Source organism: Phalacrocorax carbo, chromosome 4, assembly GCF_963921805.1.
Source record: "Phalacrocorax carbo chromosome 4, bPhaCar2.1, whole genome shotgun sequence".
Taxonomy (NCBI): Eukaryota; Metazoa; Chordata; class Aves; order Suliformes; family Phalacrocoracidae; genus Phalacrocorax; species Phalacrocorax carbo.
Window position 1 is genome coordinate 52829669 of NC_087516.1, and position 12232 is coordinate 52841900.

Genomic DNA, 12232 nt, shown 5'->3' on the forward strand with positions numbered 1-12232 from the left:
GCATATCCTTAGCTTTGAACAACTGCCTATCTGGGATGGCTGAAGTAGCAAAAATCATATGGTACCTCTTAGGAAAATTAAAGACTAATAGGCTTTTCCAGAAGCAACTCTCCTTCAAAGACAAACCTCCTGAAGGATAATACCAAGATCTCTTCATTTAGTGTATGAGATTACACTGGGTTTTTATCTGTGAGGAACCTGAAGTGATTGTCTGAAAGCAAATGACAGAGGTGGTTATCTTAATATATGTAAACTAGTTCCCTGTGTCAGCGTCACTATATGATGAAGTACATCATTTGTCTGCATACATTCTGCGGTAACAGATAAGTGCTCTGAGAGAACTTAGTGATAAATAAGAAGTTAAAAGTGTCTCTAAACTCCTGAAATTTCTCCTCCACTTTTCATGCAATTGTTATTCCGTTCCTGCTGTTTCATCTGTTGTCAATACCTTAATGTATACATGTGCCTATAGATACGTCACCTTGAGCAGAGATCCTGACAGGTGCTTTGGAAACTAAATGGAACTGGATCTTGTTGATATTTGGAGGCACACTTTGCAAAGTCTTTAGGCAACCAGAATGTTGGATGAGTCCTTACTCCCTCACCTATAAACTCAGTCTGTTTCAACATGTTTTGACTTATTTTCCATGCTGTGCATCGAGGAGCTATTTATTCTTTAGTGCAACCAGGTAGTCCTAAAAACAAAACAAAACAGAACACCTGTATCTCTTCATTTAATTTAATTTGTTGGCTTTGGCTCTTTTTTTTACTTCAGGCCTGTCTGATTGAATGCTTAAGTGAAGCATTAAATTGTGTTCTTCCATTTCAAAAAAAAATAGGAGGGAGAGAAGAGAGTGCACCCTCAGTAAGTTTGCAGATGACAGCAAGCTGGGTAGAAGTGTCAGTCTGCTGGAGGGCAGGAAGGCCCTACAGAGGGACCTGGACTGGCTGGACCATTGGGCTGGAGCCAACAGTATGAGATTCAACAAGGCCAAGTGCCAGGTGCTGCATTTGATCACAAAAACCCCATGCAAGGCTCCAGGCTTGTGGAAGAGTGGCTGGAAAAGCTGCCCGGCAGAGAAGGACCTGGGGCTGTTGGTCAACAGTCAGCTGAACATGAGCCAGCAGTGTGCCCAGGTGGCCAAGAAGGCCAACAGTGTCCTGGCTTGTATCAGAATGAGTGTGGCCAGCAGGAGTAGAGAAGTGACTGTGCCCCTGGCACTGGTGAGGTTGGACCTCGAGTACTGTGTGCAGTTTTGGGCCCCTCACTACAAGAAGGACATTGAGGTGCTGGAGTGTGTCCAGAGAAGGGCAACAAAGCTGGTGAAGGGTCTAGAGGACAAGTCTTATGAGGAGCAGCTGAGGGAGCTGAGGTTGTTCAGCCTTGAGAAGAGGAGGCTGAGGGGAGACCACCTCGCTCTCTACAACTAACTGAAAGGAGGTTGTAGCGAGGCGGGGGTCGGTCTCTTCTCCCAAGTAACAAGCGATAAGACAAGAGGAAATGGCCTCAAGCTGCAAGAGGGGAAGTTTAGGTTGGACATTAGTGAAAACTTCTTCACCGAAAGGGTTGTCAGGCATTGGAACAGGCTGCCCAGGGAGGTGGTGGTCTTCATCCCTGGAGGTATTTACAAGAAGGGTAGATGTGGTGCTTGAGGATATGGTTTGGTGTTGGACTTGGCAGTGATAGGTTAGTGGTCGGACTCGATGATCTTAAGGGTCTTTTCCAACCTTAACGATTCTATGAGAGAGACCCATAGAAAGGTCTTGGAAATATAGAAGTCCAAAAGGTTCTCTAGCCTTTCTAACTCTTTTCCAATTGTATAATTTAGATTTATAGTACAAATTTAAACTATGGTACAGTTTACTTTTAAATAAGAGATTAATGACCGTGGACACATGTAAGTTGTGCAAAACAATGAGACAGTGCAAACAGGCGTTTAGAACCTTCCTTGTTTACCCTTTGTTATAGATCAAAGACTGAGAGACATTCACTGTCTTTGAAAGGAAATAGATTTGAAGTTGGTCAAAGAGAATAGAGTTTTGCACAGAATATGATTAGATCACAAAACTCAGTGTCATAAGACTTTGTTCAGGAGAAAAGCAAAATTAAAACGTAAGATACTGAAAGCATGGTTTGGGAATTTTTTTATGTTTGCCGAGATGAGCACTTAAAATTAGTTATAGTTTATAAGAAAACTTTCTTGTTGAAGGTTGCACTATCAATGTTTGTCCTTAGAGTTTTGTGATGCACTGCAGCTGGTTAAAATTAAGAACATGTCCAGAGAAGAACAGATCTAATCTGTTCCAATTTTTTTTTTTCTAAACTACATTCAGTGATCCAGGGAAACCTTTAGAAAGAGTTCTGGTGTAGAGAAAGGAATATTCTGTAGAAATTTCTGTATATACTGTAAGACTGGAAATGTCTTTCAAAAAAAAATTCAAAATAATTCCAATCAAGTATTGTAATTTTTTTACACTAAATTGAATAGTAAAAGGATTTAAAATAAGTATAGTATTTATAATCAATGTAACAAAGTTAAAAAAAACAAGTTGGAGATCCTAAAATATTTACATCAGAGATAGAGAAGAAAATAAAATTTTAAGGGGGAAATGTCATATGTTGGCTTTACTCTTTTGACAGAAGATCACATATTTTATCTTTGATTAGGTTTTACTTTACAGTGTATGAGCCACTGGTGTTGGAAGCAAATCACAATAATTACAAGAGTCAGATATATTTTTGTTAGCTACACTAATTAAAGTGCACTTCAGATTTTCATGTATTTAGTGGTCTGACTACAGAACTGCTTATTTTTATTTCTCAACTCTAGTGGAAGCAGCTGCAATTAGCAGACTGACTGAAATTTCTAAACAAATTCATCTTCCCTAATTAACATGTTTCCAAGTACTTTTATAGGCGATCACAAAGGGTGAAATCATGACAAAAGCCCCATTGAAGTCATTGGGACAAGAAGTTCACACCAAGTCAAGTGTGTACAGATTTCCACACCCCCCCCCCAAGGAACAATGAATTGATTTTAATTAAAGCAAGTAAAGTTTTAAAATGCTCTTAAATTTCTGAAGAGTCCAAATTCTGCTTGAAGTCAGTTCTGTTTGGGTTCTGGAGTTATTTGGTTAATTCTGGAAAGTTCACTTATATTCACAGGTGAATATTCCTAGGAATCAAAAAGAAAATTATTTAGGAAACACCAAGAATTCATGTCTGTGTTTGGTTTTAGTGGCCAAATTAAGGCACATATCCAGCAGAAACTGACTACAAGTCCCCTCCTTCAACTTTCATGGGCTACTGTCATACCTGGAAAGCAGTGAGAACATTCATGTGGAAGTTCATTGTGTTGGGGTCCTTCATCTAGTGACAAGTTAGCAAATGCAGGAGGGGGCTTTGCCTGAAATACAAATTTTGTACTGTTATGTCTGTAAATGCCATCCATCACCTTGCAGACCATGGGTCGCTTAAGCTATATGTGTTGCCTGAGCTGGGCACTTGGAGTAATACAGTCAGATCGCTGCCAGATACTGATTTTATTGACACCAGTGGTGTTACCGTCCCAGAGGAACTGCAGAAAAACTTGCTTTTACACATCATGCTGTGGTTTGCATTTGTGCAGATATAGTTGTATTCAGTGGGAGACACAGGTGTATTTCTGACATTTCTCTGTTGCATTTGTCTGTTGGTATTTGACATTTGAGTATGTATTCTTTGACATTTAAATTTCAGTGCAGTACTTTTATCTATACTGCTGAAATAAAAGCTGCCATTCCTCCGAATAACCATCCAACAAACAAATGAACAAAAGGGAGTTGATAGCTCACAGAAGTGCTGTCTTATATCTTAGTGGTGTAGAAAACAGCACTGCAGAAATAAAATGGTTTTCATGTTTCCTCCAGTGCTCCATGTAATTCAGAATGGGTTCATCCTCAAAAGCTCCGTGCTATGCCTTTTTGAAATTTAGAGGACTTCTTTCCTGTTACCGCACTGGTTTTCTTAACACATGTGAACATTTGGAGATCGTGGTGACACACCAGACTCCCACATCTCTTCCTCTCTGCACCAGGGTGCCAATGTCAAGGCTTTCTTTGCATTCAGAACACCTAGGGATGCCTCAGAGGAAGGATAGAGCCGTGGGCAAGCAGGGAAACAGGTACCCAGGATGCTTTGAGCCCTCCACATTTGTCTGGTAGGATTGTAGGGCTCTGTCCTAAATGATTTTAATTTGATGGCTTTAATGAGGAAATGTTACCTATTTTAAACCAAGGGATATTTGTAGAGCAAAGCATTTCATATGAATTGTGACTGAAGGCCTTTGGTCATAATGCCTGACAGATGTGTTTCTCCTCTCTCCTTTGGCCAGTGCGAATGGCAGGACCTTCCCTGTGGAGTCAATGCAGGCAGGTTTTTATTTCACAGATAATTAAGGGTTACATAGAACATTCTATAGTTGTGTTATTTGTTCAGAAATGGGAAAATTGTATTGCGTTTTCTGTTTTCATTCTAGTAAAATAATTGCTACTTCTACTTCAGCTAGAACAGTTGATTATAATAGTGGCATTGCTTTGTTAGTTGGTATATAATTTTTTCTTGCATTTGCATCATGAAGTAACATATATTCCAAGTGTATATTTTGATCTCGGGGAAGCTGCTGTTTCTTCTTTTAAAGTTAAAACATATTTTTTGCATCTTGTACGTCTTATTCCCTTTTGCTTCATTAGGTAAAAAGAGAAGTTATACAGGTCGGCTGGCTCTTATTAACACTATTTAGTAACCAAGAGTGGACAAAGTATTTTCTACTTGGTTAGCTACTTGAGGTAAAGGACAGGTTCACCTGTTCCCTTTGTGATCAAAGGTAGAGCTCTGTAATGTGATTTTAAAGATGTATACATATCAGCACCTGGTACTTTAAGCTGTGATCTGTTTCAGATGTTTCCAAAGGCTGACATGCAATTTGTTATGTTACTGAAAGATATACTTGCAATTTACTGAGACATGGTGAATTTTCTAGTGAGTTGAAAAGAAATGTTGTTGTGTCTGACTGCTTTGCCTCTAGTGTTGATAGAAAAGATGGACCTGGTGCAGTATTAACATGATACTCTCTCTAAAGCAACTTTAAATACATAAGCAGCCTGCTAGAAATGATATAAACTCTTAATACTAAAGATAAAGAGGTAATTAAATACCTTGGTGAACTGGGGCCTAACATTCCTCTTCAGCACAGTACTTAAATCTGCTGTAAACCTGTTGTAAGAGTACCATTTCTTTCCTTTATTTGGTGCTATGCATTAGATGAATTATGGTGATTGATTCTTTGCTTTCTAAGGTTAATCAAATAAGTATCAAATAAGATCAAAATCTTTTATAATTATAATAAATCAAATAAGATCTTAATCAAATAAGGGAGGAGGGGGGGAAATCTAAGTCTTGGTGCTGGGCCGTCCAGACACCTGCCCTGACACTGGGCCATCTGTCCAGATGAGTAAGTATTTCAGTGTTCATAACAAGTGCAAAGTAAAGAAGCCAGAGATGGATTCAGTGGCTTGGTGGATGCTGCTACAGGAATTTGGAATACCAAGGTTCAAGTACTTCTTCTACTGATCATTTGTAAATGCAGAGCAGACCTGCTACTACAGACAGTGTTATGAGCAACCTGTTCACCATGAATTATTCACCTGTGGAGCAGGACATCCACTGGGAATACATGAAAGCCAGGATCAGGCTTATGAGCAAAATCACCCAGAACACAAACTCTCAAACTCCAAACTCATGCCCACAAAGGCAAGGCAAACATAGTGCAACAGAAACACATTATCCCTCCTATTTCTCCTTAGAAGCAGCACAGCCATCCATGTCCACTGAGCTCCAGCATGCTCAGGCAGTTGAACATAATGTGACCTGTTGTAAAACAGAAAGGTGATTTTAGGCTGTAAGACAAACAGGTGTCCAGATTTCCCAGTCTAGAATGATAAGGTTAAGTGCCTGGGTTAAAATTCAACTCAATTATAATTAAGATACGAATTTATCCAGTTTTCAGCATGCAGGTAGATAACTTTTAGTAGTGACATTTATAGGGATAGAGTGGGATTTGAACACAAAAAAGAAAAATCTTTCAAGCCTCTGAGTAACTGTAGCACTCTGGAATGAAGAGGGGTTTGCTCCTGCATTGGGAACATGGCAAAAAAGGGGAAATGCAGGGTGGCAGGAGGGGAAAGCGCAATGGGTGGGACCCTGTGGAGCAGCATTGATGTCAAACAGAAATTCCCCTTGGGATCTTGGTGCTCTGTAATATTTCTCCTGGCAGTTTTGGTAGGGATGAGTCCATCTCTCTCTTGCTCAGAATTTCCATTCTTGTCAGAACTGATATGAATGTTCTTACCGAAAACTGCTTTCAGTGGATTGGGAACTGCCTATTTTGACTGATTGCTTTCATTAGAAAGAGACAAATCTTTTTTTATGCACTTCAAATTATATAGTTTCATGTTTTTTATTCATTTTTGTTCATCAGGATAAGAGGTTACATTTTACACGTCTCCTGTCGAAAATGCAGTTGTCTTGACAGCAAAGAACAGGAGAAATATTTTCCACTTTCAAAATTGTATTTTTGATTTCCTTTAATATCTTGTTATGACAACAGAAACCTGAGAAAGATCAGTCAAAAAATAATAATAAAAAAACCCTAGGAATTGTATCAGTAACTCCTGTTTTCTGTTGATGCTGCTAGGCAAGTGCCTAACCGCAGAGGCTGCTGTGCGATTATTCTGTGCTTCAAAATTAGGCTTAAGAGCAAAGAATGATACTAAGAGCAAAGAATGGTACAGAACTTTATTAATTTTTTTTCACAGCAGAGATTTTTTTTTTTGTCTTGAAAAACTTTGAATACCAGAAATAACATGGTTTTTTAATAACTACAGTGGGAAAGAGACTTTGGATTTGATTGATGGTCAGGTTAATGTAGCATGTGAATCTTGATTCATATCCATTAGACAGTTTTTCCTTCATTTTTGGGTTCCTTGGTTCCTCTTGAACTGCTTGCAGTTGGCTGCAGGTCAACCAAGCCAAGGGATTATATCACTTTTGTTTCTCCAAACTCGATATTTGCAATTAGTAACCCTTTACAGTTTTCAGTATGATTGGTTGGGCCACTTCTGAAATACCTTTACTACAGTTATATGTCTTTTTCTTCTGCTTGAGTAGCTGTGAAAGCCTTCCGGTGAACACGGATCTGCAGAACTCACTGGCAAGTTGTGGTGAATTTTTATCCTCAAATACTTCAGCTGAGCAAATCAGCTTTGTAACTCACTTCAGAGATCTGAAGTGCTTGGGAACTTTCAAGTGCCTCAAAACTGACATTTTGAATAATGTCAGAAGGAACTGTGTATGATTTAAGAATGAACTCAATGATTTGGTGACCTCTCAGGCAGTAATGCTTCTAAGCAACTTTAGAAACCCCATTAGGGACTTCTTTTCACCTTTAAGGGAGCACTCAGTGGGTGCTGCTTCAAGAATGTGGCTCCTCATCCTTGAAATTAATAGGGCAAAACACCTAGCTCAACTTGGAATTACTTGTTTTAAGGTGGGGATTCTCAATGAATTATAGGTACCTTTCAGAATTAAAGTTTTCTAAGGTTTTCAGTGCTTGTTTTTTGCTCTTTAGAATTGGTTTGTTTTCCATCAAAGCTATCATCCGATGAAAGTTGCTTCATTTCATGACTGTTTGTAACTGGAACAAGCATACATTTTCCAGTAGTAGGAAGAAATAATAAGTGCATTTAACCTTCCATTGATCCAAAAGTATGGGTGTTGTAGCTAATTTATCATGTGAGAAGGGACATAATGACTATATCTTCCGTAAGTTAAAGATTTCTATCCAGATTTGGATGTAAATTGGATTTCATAGTCAAAAATTAATAGTAATTGGAAAACCATGTACACAGGAGAGAGGGATGATAAAAAATTGAGCTGCTTCTTTTAACAGAAGGCATGAAGAGATGGTAGTAGGAAATGGGTCATTTAGCTTTAGTTTTTGAGGATGGTGAAGGGTATTGTTCAGTTCTCTGAATTAAAAGCTCAGTGCACAGCCTTGGGAAGGCTGTTACGTCTAAGGGTTATAACAGATCTTAGTCCATAACATGTGGAAGTAGATCTAGACAGATTTCGCAAGATTTGATAAATTGCTTTTTTCTTCAAGAACCACAAGCCAAGACTGACAAGTTCAGATGGCCTGCTGCGTCCTGCCAACCATGTCTCCCCATGATAATAAATCGTGGAAAAGTAGAACAGCCCAGGTTGGACTTCAAAGATCATCTGGTCCAACCTTTCAATAAATTGTTTCTAATTTGCACATTTTGTGAGGGTCTTCTCCTTGAAGGCTGTGTTGTCTTATAGTCTGATGAAGGTCAGATGAGCCTCTATGGTACAGCTGAAAGGCCTGGAAGGCTCATACTGATCAAAACTTGGCTGGGACAAATTTTAAAGTAGGCAGAACCACCGCCTTTTTCAGTAAGATCTCTTTGTTCCAAGATAGCCTATTAGCTTGAAAATATGAAAATGTGTCTTATTAGACACTGAATATTCACATATAGCAGAGATGAAAGCAAGTAAGTGTAGTTTTTCTTTAGGTTTTTTGGTGGGGTGTTGATTTTTTGTGCGTGTGTGTGAAGACTGTATTTCTTTAAGCATGATGCTGAATGATATTTTGTTGACAGTAGTAGGCAGTATTTTCCTGCAGTGGGGTAAGTGGCCCTGATAAGCCCAATGACCTTTGCCTCTGTGGCCACAGAGTATTCAGCGTCACTTTCTGCTAAAGCAGGGAGAATCCAAACACAAGCATTTAATCACTTTAGTCATCCTTCCGCAGGCTGTGGGATCTAGAGGAGGTAGCCAAGTCATAAGCTGACTGGGAAACTGGTAACTGAACTCAATGAAAATGCAGGGCCTGTGGATTTCCACTGAGAGCACCCTCTGCATATCTATATATTTATCTATGTAATATCTACCACCCTCAGCCTCCACGGCCTTGGGAGTAGATTTACAGTGGGCAGGAATGTGAAAACATCCACGAAACTGCTAAAGGCTCACAAATTCATCAGAAGGACGTAGGCGTTTATAGGCAAGTGTCAGAGTTAGGTTAGCAAAGAGTCCAAGGGTCAGCTGTCCCCTGGCAAGAGGAGAGTGGTGCCCACCAAGGAGAACAGCCTGAACTGATGGGGAGTCCCATGTTTGGGTTGGAAGAGAAGATGCATGTGGGTACAGTGGTTACCTAAAGAGAAAGAGGAGAAATGATGCGTCAACTGTGGAAATTGCTTTCTGCTTTTGTTAGCAAAGCACAGCTGAAAGTACAGTAAATCGTGGTTTGTTGTGGTGTTTTTAAGAGATAAGAAACTAACAGAGATATTTGAGAAGACAGAGAGAAGCGTCCCTCTGATTTCAGCTTGGATACTGTATCATTGTTTATAATGTAGTTTCCAGCTAAATTACCTAGCTTATGTATTTCAAAATACAGCAGAGTTTACTATGCATAAATCATAATTTGTAAAGTAAAAGTTTTCAATTACTTTTTCTTATCTGCCAGAAGGACTTCAGAAGTGAAACAATATTTTATATTGTCTCAATATTGCATTTATGGCAATGCTGAGATGTTTCCCATAAAGTGCTTATTAAAAGAATTTTAAAAGTGATTTCCGGAGGTAAAAAGTTACTTCTGTGTAATTGTTAAAGGGCCACCTCTTTGCACCTTTTGAGTTCTTTACAAATGATAACGATGAGGATGATGAAGCTTTCAATGATTTAATAGTATTTAAAGTCTTACAGTGTTGAAAGATTTTTACAATTCAGCCTTAAAATTACAGCGTTCAGATTTTTGCCTGTTCTAAAGTTATGATATAATGCCTTAATCAAAGGGTTAGTTACAATAAAAATTAATAATAAATACTCTTTTCATGGTGTAGTCCTGCTGTAAAATGCACAGCAGAAGTAGTAGAAAAAGTGATATGTATTAAATCTGAAATACTTTACATTTTCATCTCAGTAAACAGAATGAATTTCATTTGATAGAATGTCTTTTTCTGAAAAATACAGCTTTTCAGGATATTGTAAATACTAACAAGGCTTTGAAACTCTTTAGGCTACAAGTAAATGGGAGGAAATATTATGTTTTAAGGAATTTGGTAAGGTGTATCTGGCACTTGTGGGAGGTCTCTGTTAGAAAATAGTCTCGTCCTTACTTGCAATCCTCCTTCTCTCTGTTTCTCAAAACCTGTGAAATCTATTATGGCCATTTCTATCTCAAGTATAGCAGTGGATAGAATATTTTTCATGCGTAAACAGAAAAGGATAGGATGGGATAAATTGCGGGAAAACTTCTATTGAAATTTGAGCTCAAATTAATTTTGGTCGTATATGCAAAACATTTTATGACTTGTGTGTCCCTTAAACGCCTGGAAATAAAGCCCCTTGCTTTTTCATGGACTTATCTGTTATTTCTGTCTAGCAGAGATGGATAAAAAAGCCAAAGCGAAACCAAAGATTAGGAGACAAGCCATGGCTAGAGCAAGAAATAAGGGTTGTTTTGCTATGGCTGGGCTTTCGCTATTTCACGAGTGATCCCACTGTTACTGCAGATATTGCCAGAGTTATCTCTTCTCTACTACTGCCACACTTTGCTCTCCCGTGCTTATCATGCTACCCTTTATATGTATTATCTTTGGCAGTTTTGTGTGCTTCCAATTAATCTACCTGCTGCTTTACCTCTTTGTATTTCTTCCAACTTGCCTTTGCTTTCTCACTGTGTCCCTTGAAGCTCAGATCTAGTATCATCTTTGCTGCATTTTCCTGAACCATGCTGAACCAGGCTGCTTCTGCACCTTGTCTAGTCATAAAGCTATTAGTCTGAAATGCTGGATTTGTTTGTTTAGGGTTTTTTTGTTTGTCTGTTTTAAATGCACTTTAAAATGAACTTTTATAATAATTAATCTACTTATAGTTCATAAAAATATGACCTAAAGTATGAATTCTAATGCAGGGTCTTAATAATGAGCCATCAATATTTTATATTAATAAAATAAGGCAACGTGTAGTTTGTATACACCTCTACTGATATTGCATTATAACCTGATTGCTTTTAAAACTAATAGAATTATATTTTAAAGCCTTGATACTGGTGTTTTGCATAACTTTGGCTCTAGAATGTTTCAGTAGTCTAAATTTATTAGTATTCTGAATTAGTTGTCATGTACTTTTAGCTCTCTAAATTTATTAATAACTGATAAAATATGTGATTTCCTCATTGAATGGGCATGTCTGAGATCTCATTAGTCAGTTTATCTTAAGCTGTGTATTATATTACTTGAGACAAACATTTTACATAAACTTATGAAGCAAAAAAATAAATGTTTTAGTCAGGATCCAGTCACTCACTGGAACAGTGTCGATTAATGTAATTTTGTTAAAATATTTATTAACCTCTTAAAGGGAGTGTCAGTCCCACTCATGCCACAGTGGTTAAACAGGTTTATAAATTGTTTTTCCTTGTATCCATTCCTGTCTTCATTAAGAGTCATTTTCATCTTCCTATTATTCTTTGCTCTGCAGCAACTACCGTGCCTTGCAACCCCTGGACCAGCCTTCCAGGCCTGCTGCTAGGTGTGTGTTTCTCGCTGCTCTACTAATTTTTTTTTCCTGAAATTACAAGCTCCGCTTCTGACATTGGAGACTGTGTGAGCCTGCTTTGTCTTATGAAGTGTGTCACAAGTAATGTTGCATTAGCAAAGAATGTCTGAGAATTTCCATGATTGCTGTAGGGTTCTAAGAAATGGCATGAAATACGTGAAAGGTTCATTTGCACACTGGAGAAACCTGCTCAGAAAACATTACAGGAGGGGTAGTCAAAGCTTTGAATTAGAAAGGGAGTCTAGTTCACTGTCTTGTTCACACAATGGATTTTAGCTAGTGATGGAGGTCGCTGGGTGAAATTCCACAAGTTTATTCCAGAATGGGGCTACAACCTGGAAAACGAAATGCCACATGGATGGATTTCTATGTTATCTCTTAAGAGTTGCAGAGGAAGGAACAGATAAGGTGGACTTTCTGTTCTACAATGGTAATGACATATGAAAATATTTTATCCAGAAGCCCGATATACACTACTTGTATAGTCAGCGTACCCAGTTGCTAGAATGAAAACTTTAAAGCCTTTTGGTTAGTGTAGACTAAGGTAAATTG

At 38.4% G+C, this 12232-nt stretch overlaps 1 protein-coding gene across 1 annotated transcript in view; it reads left to right on the top strand.

The window, feature by feature from the left end:
• Positions 1-12232, top strand: part of GRID2 (glutamate ionotropic receptor delta type subunit 2) — a 743546-nt gene that overhangs the window by 526908 nt on the left and 204406 nt on the right. The gene's annotated exons all lie outside the window — the stretch shown is intronic.